This window comes from Sapajus apella, unplaced genomic scaffold (assembly GCF_009761245.1).
Source record: "Sapajus apella isolate SASKATOON/1434 unplaced genomic scaffold, GSC_monkey_1.0 scaffold35, whole genome shotgun sequence".
NCBI lineage: Eukaryota > Metazoa > Chordata > Mammalia > Primates > Cebidae > Sapajus > Sapajus apella.
Window position 1 is genome coordinate 1,017,101 of NW_022436975.1, and position 5,102 is coordinate 1,022,202.

Below are 5,102 nucleotides of genomic sequence, written 5' to 3' on the forward strand. Positions count from 1 at the left end.
AGGAGGGCGAGCAGGCAGTGTTCCTGAGAACGTGGGGTTCTTCCACATCACCCCTGTTGCAGGTAGGGGCGGGCTAACAAGAGGTTGGATTACAAGAAGGAGAAGACAGCTGCCCTGAGAGCAAGAGGACAATTCAGCTGGGAGGGTGACAGGAAGCTTCCGGCGCATGGAGGCAGCAGGCAGTGGCCGGGGTCCCCTGGAATGGGAGGCGTGGACAGCACAGCTATATCTAAGTGGTACAGGGACATGTATCTCCCCCTCCTGAATTCCCCAGGGGAACATCACTTCCAGCTCTGGAACTTAACACTCAAACCATCAAGGAGCCTCAAGTAAAGGGTCTCTTCGGGGTCCCAGAGTACCCACTGAAGGCGCATCTGTGAAGGCTGGCTTCTCATCTGCGGGTCTGTAGGCTGCTACAGATTTGGGCAAGACTGCCGGAGAGCTTCTTTGAGCTTTCTGAGGCTCCTGGATCCAGCTGTGCAAGTCACCGGCTCTGGGCTCCTGGGCTCCACAACCTCCCGGCTCAAGGGATCCTCCTTCTTTGGCCTCCCAAATTGCTGGGATTACAGGTGTGAGCCACTGCCCCAGGCTGTTCCTTAATTTGTTTGAACTTCTATGGATTCCCTAATAAACAAATATGAGTGGAGAGAATAAGATTAGAATACGGTCATCCCCCCTCATCCACAGTTATGCTTTCTGAGGTGTCAGTTACCTGTGGTCAATTGTGGTCCAGAAATATTAAATGGAAAATTCCAGAAATAAACAATTTATAAGTTTCAAATTTTGAGCTGTTCTGAGTAGTGTGATAAAATCTTGCATCATGCCCACTCAGTCTACCTGGAACGTGGCTGCTCCGCTTGTCTTGTGAATCCACGCTGTATACCGTCCTCATTTAGTAGGCACTTGGTTATCAGATCAACTGTGGTGGTGAGGGGCTGTGTTAAGGAAAATTGCCTGTGTTTCAAAGGCAGGAATTTCCCAGCGCCATACCTCAATTCATGCCCCCGTCTGGGGACCAAAGGGGTTTCAAATGTAAAGTTCTTTGTCTAACTTTCCCACGCCGGCTAGGTGGAAATTCCAGGTGAGCGCCTTTGTTCAGAAAGCCTGCCAAAAGCCCTGGGAGGACAGGCTTTGTCGTGGGCCCAAGCAATCAATCCGGGATCAGAGTCAAAGATCAATCACTCCAGAGGAAGTCTGAAAAAGCTCCTCTCCTTGGATGACAACATGAATGGGTGGGAGTAACTCCAGGGTTAAAATCCCCCTGCTCCCTTACCTGTAGGGATTTCCCTCTCTGGGATCCCCTCCCACAACAATATGGGAGCTGTCTCTCTCTCTCTCTCCCTATATGGACTGCTTCTCTGGATCCCCTCCCATGGCAATGTGGGAGCTGTCTCTCTCTCTCTCTCTCCCTATATGGACTGCTTCTCTGGATCCCCTCCCACAACAATGTGGGAGCTGTCTCTCCCTCTCTCTCTCTTTCTCTCTCTGCCTAAAAAATTGCTCTCTGCTAAACTCTTTGGGTCCAATATTTATTTGAACGATAAGCTCACAGTGCTTCCAGGACCCCTTCTCCATTCCTGGGGCAAGTGATGCCAAGAACCTGGACACACCCAGTTACTTCTTCGGTGAGCACAGGGAGGGAGCTGAGCCCCTGGGTCCCATACCGGTTACAGTGGTATCACAGTAATAGTGATACAGTGAGTGCGGTGGTGCTATCTCGGCTCACTGCATCCTGTGCCTCCCGGGTTCAAACTATTCTCATGCCTCAGCCTCCTGAGTAGCTGGGACTACAGGCATGCCCCACCATGCCCAGCTAATTTTTGTACTTTTAGTAGAGACGGGGGTTTCACCATGTTGGCCAGGCTGGTCTTGAACTCTTGACCTCAAGTGATCTGCCTGCCTAGCCTCCCAAAGTGCTGGGATTACAGGCGTGATTTTACTTAGTGACAGCCCTGAAGTGCAAGAGTGTTGATGCTGGCAATTTGGATGTGAAAAAAGAAAAAAGTTGTCAAATGCTTTCTTTAAGTGGAATGGTAAAAGTTCTCTACTTAATAAGAAAAGAAAAAAATTGTATGCTGAGATTGCTAAGATCTATGGTAGGAAGTATGAAAGGAAAATATCTTGGACCCCAAAATCACTAAACTGAAGGGGAAATTCATGCTGGGAACTGCTTAGGGGAAACCTACCTTCCATTCTTTTCAAAGTCATCCTTCTGCTCACTGAGATAGATGCATATCTGATTGCCTCCTTTGGAAAGACTAATCAGAAACTCAGAAGAATGCAACCATTTGTCTCTCACTTACCTGTGACCTGGAAGCCCCCTCCCAGCTTCCAGTTGTCCCACCTTTCTGGACCAAACCAGCGTTCACTTTACATATGCCAATTAATGTCCCATGTCTCCCTAAAATGTACAAAACCAAGCTGTGCTCGGACCACCTTGGGCACATGTTCGCAGGACCTCCAAAGGCTGTGTCACAAGGGTGGGTGCTCAACCTTGGCAAAATAAACTTTCTAAATTATCCGAAACCTGTATCAAATGTTCAGCATTCACAGAACTAAACTATCTTTGCAATTGAGAAGGAAAAAGAAACTGTTAGATTTAGTGTTGCACCTCACACTTTATCATATGCATGTGTGTATATATAAGAAAAAAGAACCAGGCACAGTGGCTGTCGCCTGTAATCCCAGCACTTAGGGAGGCCAAGGTGGGAGGATCACTTGAGCTCAGGAGTTCAAGACCAGCCTGGACAACATGGCAAGACGCCCATTAATAAAAAAATTATAAAAATAAGCTGGGCACGGTGGCATGCACCTGTAGTCCCAGCTACTTGGTAGGCTGAGGTGACAGGATGGCTTGAGCCTGGGAGTTTGACACTGCAGTGGCTATGATTAAAAAAAAAAAAAAAAAAAACACACGACGCGAAAAAAGATAGGATGCATTGGACATGGGGTTTGGTACTATCTCAGGTTTTAGGCATCTACTAGGGGTCTTGGAATGTGTCCCCTCACTTAAGAAGACTATTTATGTTACTACAGTTGATAGTTTTCTATAAATCCTCATGATTGAGGATTTCTCTCAACACTTTTAATGCAATTGACAACCCTAAAACCCTAAAAAATGCAACCGGGCATTTTTAAAAAGGCCTACAGTATGGTCTGCAAATTTTTCAGAGACAAAGGGCAATTAATGATTACTTGCTAATCAATCAATGACACTTAATAATTGCTTTCTCTACATAAAAATATTGAGTTAGAGGCATTTTGGGATTCAGAGGTGAGTAACATATAGTCTCTGCCCTCAAAGAGTTCACAGTCTCTAGAGACAAATACATAAATACTGCAATACAATGCAGACCACCATTATACCTAAGATGAGAGAGAAAGCATTTTTGGGATTTATAAGAGAAAGAAATACAATCTGGTATGGGAATCAATAAAGCTTTAAGGAAGAGTTTTTCCTGAGATGAACGTTAAAGACTGGGTGGAGAGTCGCTGGAAGAGGTGGCGAGGGAGGACGTTGCCCAGGCAAATGTGCAAAGCAAAGAGAGCAAGGCCTGTGCAGAGTCCTGGGCTGTGCTGGGACGCAGGAAAGGAAGCAGAGAAGATGGCCGCAGGAGGGGACAGACACGTCACGTGCATAAATATTGAACTCCTGGCCCAGGGACCCCTTCTGACATCAGCAGCAGGTGATAGCAACACAGTGAGTCAAGCTGAAAACCGAAGTAAGCTGCAGCTCCCTAGTCAAATCCTCCGGCTCTTGGAATCCACGCACAGCACCCCTGGAGGCTCTTACAATTCTAATAGAGATACGGATGCGTGAGAGAATTCCCACAAAGAACTCAGTTTTGTAACTTTGGGCGGGGATTCTCCTATTGCATGGGAATGCAGAAGTAGTTGTATATCTGGGTATGTTTGAGTGGTGTGTGCGTGTGAAATTACTTGAAGATGGCTAGAGAAGATGGCTTTTTTTTTTCTTCTTCAGATAGCTTTATTTCCATTTGGTCTCAGGCTTGTTAGGGTAGTTAGAAAGCTTCCTGGTGGCTGGAGGGAGAGGCTTAGGCAGAAGCCCTGTTTTTTTGCAAGGACCCCTTCGGAAGTCGCTGGGCTCAGTAGGCTCCTAGTCATGCTTGAGAGTGAGCCCTTCCAAGAGATATTCACCCAGCCCAGCGTCGCCTCCGGGCTGGCCAGCCTGTGGAGAGGTTGGTCAAGTGGTCACCCAACTTGTTGATGAATTTCACTTCCTCATCTAGGAATTGACTCTCCAGGAAGTCACAGAGATGGGGGTCCGTGTGGGCAGACCCCAGGGCATGAAGATCCAAAAGGGCCTTGTTCAGATTTTTCTCCAGGGCCGTGGCAGCTTCCATGGCATCCAGGGTTTTACCCCATTCATCTCGAGCCAGCTTCTTGATGTCCTGGAAGACAGCATGGCCTCCACGCTGATTTTGCATCTTCAGGAGACGCTTGTAGCCCTCGCGCTTCTCCTTGGCCAATTCGCGGAAGAAGTGGCTCACACCTTCCAGAGCCACATCATCGTGGAGGAAATGGAAGCCCAGAGAGAGGCAGGTGGAGGAGGTCTGCAGGTATACATGGACCAGGCGGGTGACAGCTGCCTCCACATCGGTGGAATTATTCTGACGAATCTGGGAGCTCATGGCCGGCAAGAAGGAGCTAACCACAAAAACGGTGTTGGCAGGTCCTAGAAGCAGGAAATGGCCGAGAAAATGGTCCTGGATGTTGCAAGTGGAGAGGAAATCAGAGGGTGATCAGAGGCTGGAAGAAAGAGTCCCTTGGATCTGTTCCATCCAAACACTGTTGAAGCAAGAGACAGTTCGAGGTCCCCAAACTGCCTTTTTTTTTTCTCTTGATCGGCATTTTTTTTTTTTTAGGTGAAGCAGAACACAATTGAATGGACTTGAAAATACCAGAATGCACCACATGCATAAATATTGTTTGGTGAAACTTCTGTTTCAGTTAAATATGTGTGTGTCTGTGTGTGTCATGATTAAGTATCTTTCTTACCACGGTCGCCCTAAAGAACCAAAGCTTAGGAGGAGGGACACGACCATGCTGAAAGAGCAGGGGACCAGACACTCTGGGTTGAG

The 5,102-nt window shown here is 47.5% G+C and overlaps 1 pseudogene across 1 annotated transcript; it reads right to left on the reverse strand.

Moving 5' to 3' along the window:
* Positions 1 to 4,040: 4,040 nt before the first annotated feature.
* Positions 4,041 to 4,878, reverse strand: LOC116563374 (annotated as a pseudogene). Its single transcript, XR_004274373.1, has one exon. The product of XR_004274373.1 is annotated as a ferritin light chain pseudogene (transcript).
* Positions 4,879 to 5,102: the final 224 nt, after the last annotated feature.